An 11,074-nucleotide genomic window follows, 5' to 3' on the forward strand; every position below is an offset into this window, starting at 1 on the left:
TGCCTTCTTTCTGATACTGTCCCAATCCTTGGTTTTGGTTTAGACTTTGGTAAAGTATATTACACATATCTTCCAGGTAGCCAAAGTCTGTGACTTACAGGTTTGCGTTATACACAAGCATAACAGTAAACTACATTTCACAGTATTTTTTTTTCCCCATTTCACAGAGGATTTCTCTTAAACATAAGCTGAATACTGTCCTTCCAACAAGTCTAAACTACAAAAAGGACAGGTTATAAGGTGCTTGAAATTACAACCTTAGGGCTCAATTTAGAAGCTTCTCCTCACATTCTTTGATTTGTGTGCTTCGTTATTGAAATGTCTGCTAGAATCCTTTTTCTTTCCTCATTAATGACTTCAAAGAAATACATGCTTGAATTCCTAAATATATTAAACTAATTTAAATTATCTTAAAACACCCAGTGACCGTTCAGCAAACCAGAAAAAGCAGATTGCTTCTGGAAATAAATTTAGTTAGTGAACTGCATGCACAATTAATTAATCACAGAATCAAAGACTACCAGGTTGAAAGGGATCACAAGGACCATCTAGTCCAACCTCTCAAGGTAAAAGTATAGTTTAAATGAGATGAGCCCTGTCAGGCTGACTCTTAAAACTGACCGATGCAGTGGAATTCACCACTTCCTCTGGGAGATTGTTCCAATGTCTGATTGATCTCATGGCAAAAAAATTTCTTCTGGAGTTCAATCGGATTCTCCCCCAGAAGAAACAACTTGTGCCCATTACCCCTCATCTTCTCCATGTGACTTCTTGTGAAAAGGGAGTCTCCATTTTCTTGGTAGTCACCCTTTATGTACTGGTACATGGTAATAAGGTCTCCCCTAAGCCTTCTCTTCCCAAGGTTGAACAGGCCCAGTTTTCTCAGTCTTTCTTCATACAGCAGGTCTTCCAGTCCTCTGGTCATCCTCGTGGCCCTTCTCTGGACCCTTTCCAACCTGTCCACATCTTTTTTGTATAGCTGGGATCAAAATTGAACACAGTACTCAAGGTGTGATCTGACCAGTGCCGAGAGGGATAATGACTTCTTTATCTCTGCTGGTGATGCCCAGAATGCAACCCTGTCGGCTTTCTCTACAGCTGCAGCACACTATTTGCTCATGTTGAGCTTGTCATCCACCAAGACCCCCAGGTCCCTTTCCACAGTGCTGCTCTCTAGCCCGGTGGAATCCAGTCTCAGCTGCATTCTTGGACTATGTATTCCCAGATCCAAGACCTTACATTTGTCCTTGTTGAACTTCATACAGTCCCTGCTAGCCCACTCATCCAGTGGCTGAAGAGCTGGAGTCAAGCCTGTGTGAACTGGATACTAGTCCAATGACATCCAGTATTCATCGACTGCTGGATCCGAGCACAAGGTCTCTGATGGTAGTGTACACATCCTTCCAGTCACAGTCACCATGGGAGATCCTGTAAGTCTGACTGTGGGAGAGCATGCAGAAGGCATTCATCAGTACCTCCAAGAGGCTGAACTAAGATTCAGGCCGAAGCCCTACTACACGAGAAAACCACCAGATATCACAACAGGAACATGTGCCATCTTGGTAGACTGGTTGGTGGAAGTAGGAGAAGAATATAAAGTTCAGACAGAGACTTTGTACTTAGCAGTGAACTTCCTGGACAGGTTTCTCTCTTGCATGTCTGTTCTCAGAGGGAAGCTGCAGCTTGTAGGAACAGCAGCAATTCTTCTGGCTATGAAATATGGAGAGATCTAACCACCAGAAGGGGATGAGTTTGTGTATATAACAGATGATACCTATACAAAGAGGCAGCTGCTGAGAATGGACTGCCTGCTTCTTAAAGTGTTGGCTTTTGACTGAATAGTCTCCACCACCAACCAGTTCCTCCTCCTGTATATTCAAAGGCATGGAGTCTGTATGAGGACAGAGAACTCCGCAAGGTATCTTGCAGAGCTGAGTTTCCTTGAAGCTGATCCTTTACTGAAGTACCTTTCTTCCCAAACTGCTGCAGCAGCCTACTGTCTAGCAAACTAGACGGACAGGACTTTATGGCTGGAAACACTTGCTGCATTCGCTGGGTATTCATTAAGTGAGACAGTGACTTGTCTGACTGATCTGCATAAAGCATGCCTTGATGCTCCCCACTGACAACTGGAAGTGATTAATGAGAGGTATAAGCACTCAAAGTACCTGCAGGTGTCTCTTCTGGAGCCCCGAGCAGTTCTTCCCCTAGAATAGAGACTGTGGACCCTGGATTTGAAGATTACTTTGTCCCCAGCAAAGCTGGTCTAACATTTCATAGAGCGCTGCAGGTCCTGTCTCTGTAACCATAGTGATCAGAATGGCTTTTAGCTACTATTTTTTAATTAGATGCCTTTCCAAAAAAGGATATTAAACTATAGCTCTTAATGTAACTGACAGCACTTTCAGTAAATGTCTCATTATCAGACACTTTTCTGCCTTGTGGTCTTTCCTTGTAGTGGTTACATTCTCTTTCAAAAAAACCCAAACACATCTAATTAAAGAATACCATCAATGCACATACATGCAATTTGAGTTCATTCAAGTTGCTAAAGCACCACAATAACCTAGAAACATAAAAATAAATTTAAGAAACTCCTAAAAGTACCTATTTTTAAAATCATTTTTAAAAAGGTTTTCATGGAATACCATTTATGCTTTTTATTTCCTGGGGTGGGAAATAAAAGAAAAACGCAAACATTTATGCAGCTTCCGTAATTAAACAATTCAGATGTGCAATTCAAATCTACAAACTCACCAGTTTATGTTATCATTTTAACTAGCATCTGATACACCTAGATTTTTTAACTTAATGAAAACCAAAAATCTAAGTACAGCACTTCCCTCTACAGGGATAAGATCTATTATGGAACTTCTGAAAATTAAAACGTTTTGATTTTTTCAAGAATTACACACAGAAGTGAAAAATCATCCTTACTGTGCCTATGTTCTGGGCTAAAAAAAAAAAAAGACAAAATTACTCTGTTACTGAAACAGGTATCTTAGTTATAAACCAAACCAAAATTTGTCTTTTCAAATCAGATGACTGACAGTGACAACTTACTGCCAAAGCCAACACAAAACTGACTGAAAACCTTACTCACCTATTAAAACATACAGAACTTGTCAACAAAATCTACTGAGGGAATTTGTCATGGTAAGAATATAAGCAAATTAACTCAGAACCATCTCAGGACCACTGACAAAAGCCTGTATTTTAAAAACATCCTATGCTGTGGTGGTGCCAGCTGGTTTGTGAATTACACATCCTCAGCAGCCCAGCAGAACTTGTTCCACTGAACTTTTGGAAACTGGCATTCCCGTCAACAGCCTTTTTGGAGGCTTGTGCTTAGCCCCACATCCAAACACCCTGTAGAAACTGCAGTCCTGAGTTCTGCAGGAAGCAAATCAACCCCTACCTTAGTAAAGCAACAAGGATTTCCAAAAGCTGTGGATACGAGTGTGAAACCAGCAACAACCCACATTTCCAGGTCACTTCACTACCTTGAATCATGATGATGCTGAGCACATTCTTCCTGTTTCCAGCACTTAAATGCTCCTGTAATTGCATGGTATTTCTTGACACTTTTTGAGTCCCTTCGCAGGACTCGCTGCCCAGTGCTATTTTTAGAAACCCCAGCAACAAATACAGCAGGTACCCACCCTTACACACCATCCAATGATGAAAAGGCAACACTGTTTGGAACCCCTGGGCTTAACACATCACTTTTGAACAAGTGAAAGATGAAGCAGTCACTGCTCATCTCCAGTTCTTTAACTGCTACTTTGGCCGTAGCTCGTTCAAATGCCTCCATCCACTCTTGCCGGATCCAGGTTTGGAGGTTCACTTGATCACAAACAGCATGAGCAATGAGCAAACACTAAGCTCCACTGTGCACACCCACAGACAACAGGTTTGAGTGCTGAAGGCCCTGGTTCTGCCCTTGCAGCTGACTGGAGGACACACAAGTCCTGCAATCTCTCCTTGGCACTTGCTGGCCAGGCAGCCTGACATCTTGAGATTGGTTCCTGTTCTTCTGCAGGCAACAGCTGAACCATCCATTGGTGCTTTCTGCATCTGCAGCCTGCCTTACAGGGGAGATATCTGAAGTTGGGTTGGTGTGACACCCCACTCCTCTTCTGTAACAATCAGCAACGGGGAGACACTGTGAGCATTCTACCCACAAGGATGGTATGCCCAAGTACCTCTGCTCGGGATGACGATAGGTGACTGTACTGATACTATTAGTAGGCAGATGATGATCCTCTGCTGCCAATATTAACTTCACAACTCAAGAAATTGGGTGGGGACGGGCAGTGAATGCGACACAAGGTTGTGAGGAAAAAAAACCATACATGGAGATAGTAGAGAGGCTTGTTTTCAAAATTAAAACAATCTAGTTAGACCAGAATAATACCTCCTGTGCATAGCTGTTCTTGAAGAGCAGCTTTTTCCCAGTTCAGCTTAACTCTTGATGCAGCACAAATGCATTTAACAGCCAAGAAACAACCCATGTGTCTTCTTTGACAGAACTGAAGACAAAAAGCCATAAGCACCTGAAAAAATACCTGATTTCAGAAGTACATAGCATGCAGCAATTTCCCACTAAAATAAAAATTAATCAGCTAGATGCTGAGAATATTTTGACTTTAAAAGTACCTTTAAATTTTTTGCATTTTCTGTTGTATAGCTTACTGCATGAGCTGCTGTAGCTCTCAGCGTTGTTCTGTACTGTATCAGGCTTTGCAGTTTCACACTTCCAAATGCTTTAGTATTAATTGTGAAATAACATATAATGACAAAAATTAACAATATTTTAAACCAACACACTAAAGGTAAAATTTGGGCTGCACTTCCAGCTATAACTATTTTTCCTGCTCACTGGTCACTTCAGTTCTTAACAGCAGCTCCTCTGAATGCCAGAACTTTTTGTATGAAACAGACACAAAACTGCATGCAAACAGTTATAATTTCATTTTACTGAAGTCTAAATCAATTTAGAAAACAATTACAATATAAAGCACAACAATTACAATTTACTTAGATTATACAGGATAGGGTTTTGTTTCCCCTCCCCAATAACCTAGGAGAGATGGGAGGAAGAAAAGCAGGAAGGAACAGAAAAGCTAAGAGCTGCCACTTGGAGTATGTAAGAGGCCCGTGTTACTTCTTCAATTCTCTATAACAAGTTTGACAATTAAAATTATATATTTTCAGAAGACAGTCACTGTAAGTCAAAACCAGCTATGGCTCCCCATAGCATGTGTTTAAGAGTACTGCTGAAATAGTTCTGAAAGTTTGTGCCAAGCACGCTAAAGGTCTCTAAAGACTTTCCTAGCAAGCTCTATCATGTTAAGAAGCTAAAGATTTTCAGACCACATGCATACTGTCCTATATAGGGGTTTTGAACTATTTTCAATTACTATAACTGCGTTATACTCTGTACCAGGAAGATGTTGAATCAGAATACCAACTACTTCTGGTACAAGTCACTGGTATTTTGGAACATCATTAGTAATATCAAGAGATGGAAACTTAGTAAAAGCCACACCAAGTTCAATATGTCAAGCAACTTGACAACCATTATGCCCATAGCTTATAATCTATCTCTTTTAGCATCAAAAAGGAACTTCAACTTTGAACTGTACTTGTGGGAAGAGAAACATTTAACAAGCCTTCCCAAAGAATTTTGCATCTACAACAGCACAGCCACCGAACACTGAATAGAAAGAAATATGTGGCAATCACCAGCTTTTACTGCTTCTTTGGTTTCATTCTTTTAGGCTGGAGGAATCTTCTCCCCCTTCTCTTTAAAAAGAAAATACAGACTATTCCAGTATTTTTTAAATGCCATTATTTAAGTAAAATGGCAAATGTGCAACCTTTTGTGTAAGGTTGTATGCTGCATTGTCTGCAGCATAATCTAACAAACTGAAAGTTATGTCTACTCAACTCTGCACCTCAAAGTCCAGGTACACAACTCTCACAGTGCTCAGGACACATTCTGTAACATTTGCTGAGAAGAATCTTTCAGCTTATAAGACTAAAGCTGAAACTTGGCACACTTGGTTCTTGTTTCAAGAAGGAAACTTTCTTTTGCCAGACTTGAAAAGGAGTGGATTTTAACATTTCCAGCTTGGAAGAGAAAAGAAAGATTCTTTTTATGATCGTGTAACTTAAACAAACACAGAAACCAAGCAAACTATAGCTTTATGTTTTAAAATTCTAACATATCTTAATAAGGATGAATACTTTGTCCATTTAAAGAAAACTAAATTAATTTAAAATGTTGTAGAGTGCCCATGAAGAATGTCATTTTCAAGAGGGGAGCACAGCCAATGAAAGCAAAGAGTGCTCATTTCAAATTGAGAATCATCTGCTAGTTTCCATAGCTACTTTTTAAACAATTGCAAGCTCTATAGTTTCTTAGAACAACCTTGTTTACTACGAATAACTTACAAATGGCTATTCTCAGAAAAACCTACTTGAAAGCATCCACCAAAAAGTACAATAATTAACAGTGGCTGCTGTTCTAACTTTTTTAAAAGGCAAAAAGGTAGTGTTAAAGTGCAAACAGCAGATAATACATTTACCTTTTTCATAATATTATTACTAGTAGTTACAGTGTATGCCTTAGATACCTCAAACCAGGATTCCAATCTTGCCACGTAGAACACCTCAAAAATACACAGGAAGGCAGAAATTACAGTGCAGGGATCATCCAGGCCAACTACACATTGCAAGGAGTAGGAATGAAAGAAGACGAGCTCCAAGAGAGAGGAGCAGACTTCCGAAAGTGAGAGAAGATGAGCAAAAAAAATAATTTTGTTTCATTTTCAACAGCGACAACACAAGTAAACATGAACTGAGTAGCTAGCAGCTGTAACATCTCATCTTACTATGAATGAACTATGTATCATGTAGAAAAAGCAGCTGCAGTTCATGTTACATGACAACACATAACACCACAACGTCCTGCTAGCAGCTCTACTCTGTACAGAGCAACCTAGATGGTGGGTAAATTAAAGGACCTTTAGGTCTCTGTCTGTACTTAGCAGGCCATGCTGTATCTTACCCTTGGATAAGCTAAAGGACTCAGTACCAAAGTTATATAGTGTTTACACAGTCCTCTTGTTTCACTTCATATTCCACCAGAGAATCCAGTACGCTGAAGATTAACCCAAAAAGGAGCTTTGCCATAAAACATGCAAGCATTTCAGGAAAAGCTGCATTCATAACACCAAACCAGGACTTTCCTCTCACTTGGCTTAAGAACTCCACATGCAAGTGGAGTTAAGAGCACTAATAGCATAGCACTCAAGAAGAAATAGCAATGTCCACTCAAAACAGTTCTCTATGAAAAAAGTATCTATGTCCTCTTCTGTTAAGACCTTGACCAGCCAAAGCAGACAGAAGTAAAACCTGCTTCCTCTCAAAAAAATGACATCCCAGCTACAGGGATAGGAAGCTAGAGGACCGTGTGTCTCCCTTCTCCAACAGGAGCCTGAAGAAGTGGACAAATGCCATCCTTTCAAACAGCCTAGCTGTTACAGAAAGGACCGACGGGCTGACTACTCTGGCATCACCTTCAAATGATCTCCTCACCAGGAGCACCCCACACAGAACTGGCAGTTCGCCCTCTACTCTTTCAATTGCAGATTTTGGCAGTGAACAAGAGAAAAGGGGAGTGGATAAAACAAAAATAATAAAACTCAAAAAAACCCCCGATCTCTGAATTTATACACCTGTTTTTCCCTTTACAACCTCATTCTCTTCAACCTTATTCACCTGAATTCCCATTAAAAATCTTCCGAGTGTGCAGCTGTGGGTTACATCTCTTTCTAATCTCCCTTCCAGAAGCACATCAAAAGACAAACCAATTTAGGAATTCAGTGGGTTTCTAACTAGTCCATCAAAAAAAAGTTTATAGATACAGCCCTCCAGGGTACAACAGAAGGAAAATACTTCAGGATGCTAAACATACCCTGCAGAGAAAAGCCACTGGAATAGTGAAAGGGGGGGTAAAGGGGAGTTGGCTTCTTGTTAAGGATCTGCATGTGTGCAACAGCTGGAATTCCCAAACAGGGATTATATAATAACAACAAAAGCTGTTCAAAGCAGTAAGGAAGCACAGCTGGGACTCTGGTGACCAGCAGTTGTCCTCTACTTTAAAGCTTCAAGGTTCTTGTGCAGGAAGCAAAAGAGACACCAGAGCTTTTCCTCCAGTAAATAAACATAAAAATATAAAAATGTATTTCTGCATCACCATACCATATCACTGAAGCTACAAAGACAGGAAACAACAAATAATATGAAATTTCAAACACCCCCAAACAACACCATAACAGTAAAACAAAATTTTTAGATGCGATTAACGACATCTTCATGGACCAGCTCATCAGGACCCAGAAGAAAATAACAGAAACTTGTTTTGGCCTTAACTGCATACAGGATCCAATTCAAATGTTACCATTGAAGAGACACTGCAAGAGCGAGCAAAGCTTACTTGAGGGGGGAACAAAAGCCAAAGATTCACCACCGTAGTTCACAGTTTCAAAACAGGAGAATGAACATAAAATGGAAGCTAGTTGAAAAAAGTTAATGAGCTGAAAAACTGTCCAAAAGTCTTTAGAACCAATGAAACAATGTACTAAAGGAATGCACAGAGAAGAAAAGGCCACAGAAGAGAGTTTCGATTAATTCCTCCCATCTGTGTTCATCAGGAAGCAGCTATAGCAGGTTCCTATGCCTTTCTTTGTGAAGAATTCTCAGGATCTGCTTCAAACTGAAGGACAGAGAAGGTAACAAAACAGTCAACACCAAGAGGTCATTACTCCAGGTAATTCTCACCCTAAACTCCTGAAATTTAAGCAAGATTCTACCTGTCTACTATGTGGTACTTTGCACACAAAGGAACCAAATAGAGAAGAATACAGTAACCTTCATTAAAAGAGAAAATAAAAAAATGATGGAATTTTACTTGCCTTACCAATGATGTGGAACATGGCTTTGATACAGTTTGTCACAATCCATGCATAGCACCTGGAGAGGTGAATCAAACACAGTGAGCTCTTGGAGACCAGCCAGCATCTTGACCAAGTGGTTTATTTCTCACTGTAATGAGGGTCGCCTGTGCTGGCTTCCTACTATAGCTGAGTCATGGCTGAATGACAGGGGAGGGAGTAGAGGACTCCTTTACACACATTTGGTTGATTCCTCCATCACACGAAAGATGGGATTAATAGAGGAAATTTTACAACAGCAGAGCCAGGCAGCAGTTTCCCAGACGTCACTCTAACACTGACCGTCCTTGTCTTGCACCAAGACTTCACTGAGGCCAGTGGTGTTACACAGCCACATAAAACTATAAGCCAACTGGCTCTTGCCATCACACAGATTAGCTTCCTCCTCCTGTCTGGAATAAGCTCTGGCTGGCTTGAGATCCCAGTTGGCTCCCTATAATTTAAGTCTCTGAATCAAAAAGATATTTCTATTTCTGAGAATCCTTTTCCTGTCAAAAATACTAATGAAAACACTGAACATCCTCTAACATCTGTTAGCAAGACTATCACTAGATGATGGCTCAAGTGTGGATAGAACGAGAAGTTCATGCAAGAGTAGGCTGCATCAACATCACTAATCCAAAGTGTAGGACACTGCAGCTAAATCTCATGAACGTCTTGTGAGGCAGTGCAGTGGTGATACATTTTCAAAATTCTTTCCAAGATATCTCTGCTTTACTGGTGGACAGAAATCAATGTAGTGCTTAGAGTTCACTGAATATGCACAGTGCTTGACATGGCCAGATGCTATCTAATAGCTCCAGCCCATTCAAAGGAGTCTCTGCTGAACACTGAACACAAGTAAACTGGATACTTGCAGCCCAAAAGATTTCAACCAAAACAAATGTGGTAAAAATCACAAATGTTCACATCTAAAAGGTCTTACAAACAGGTCGTAACAACAGGCTGGGCTTGGTCCACCAGAACACCCAAGGATTCCCGCAAGGCAGTTTGCTGTAACAATCTGCCAACTTCTCACAGATCCTGTTAGTTCACAGTGGTATCGAATGAACAGCCTATTTTGTAATAAATTCATGTTTTTCTACCTTTCACACCACACTTAAGTAAGGCCATAGTCTTTAGGCCCACGTCTTCTTCAGCCCAATTAACAGCAAGAATACTCAATCCAACAGAGGTATCTGCGAGTTATCTGTTACCTTACGGACTAGCACTGAAGTGTGCACCAGCACCATTCAAGGAGGACACCAGGACTGACAGTGATATCACTGTCATCAAAAAATCATCACCACGTTTTCCACCAACACCAATGATTCCAGTCCTGAGGGAGACCAGCCACTTCAACCAAGCAGTGACTTCAGCTCCTGCAGCCCGATGACTACATTCCCCTAGAATGATGAATGGAGGTGTTCTTGAGGGCTGACTCAGTGCCTGGCAGCACAAAGAGATGAGTAACTACCTTTGAACCAGTTTTTGTTCTAGCACACATACACCAATAGCACTGCCAAAGATTACAGAAGTGAGAATAGCCGCAGTATCACAATCTATCTCCTTTATGTATGCCTAGTGCTGCTGCTGCAATTAAGTTAACCATGCCCTCAACTGACAGCTCAGAACCGCATTACTAGTCCCAAAATGCTTCTGACCTTCATTAGGAAGAGTGTGAGAACACAAAGCCTCAGCAGTGAAAATGTAAACTCGTATGCAACTTGTCTTTACATAAGGAGAACCCTGTGCAGAATCATAGAACCAGTTAGGTTGGAAAAGACCTTTAAGATCATTGAGTCCAACTGTTCACCTAGCACCGCCAAGTCCACAACTAAACCATATCCTTATGTGCCACATCTGCATGTCTTTTAAATACCTCCAGGGATGGTGACTCCACCACTTCCCTGTGCAGCCTGTTCCAGTGCTTGACAACCCTTTCAGTGAATTTTTTTTTCCTAATTTCCAATCTAAACCTCCCTTGGCACAATTTGAGACCATTTCCTCTTGTTCTATCACTTATTACTTGGGAGAAGAGACAGACACCTACCTCAGTACTGCCAAAGTAA

General features: G+C 40.8%; 1 pseudogene; it reads left to right on the forward strand.

The window, feature by feature from the left end:
- Positions 1-1,288: 1,288 nt before the first annotated feature.
- Positions 1,289-2,216, forward strand: LOC104533425 (annotated as a pseudogene).
- Positions 2,217-11,074: the final 8,858 nt, after the last annotated feature.

The sequence above is a fragment of the Mesitornis unicolor genome, unplaced genomic scaffold (genome assembly GCF_000695765.1).
Source record: "Mesitornis unicolor isolate BGI_N332 unplaced genomic scaffold, ASM69576v1 scaffold3723, whole genome shotgun sequence".
Classification (NCBI taxonomy): Eukaryota; Metazoa; Chordata; class Aves; order Mesitornithiformes; family Mesitornithidae; genus Mesitornis; species Mesitornis unicolor.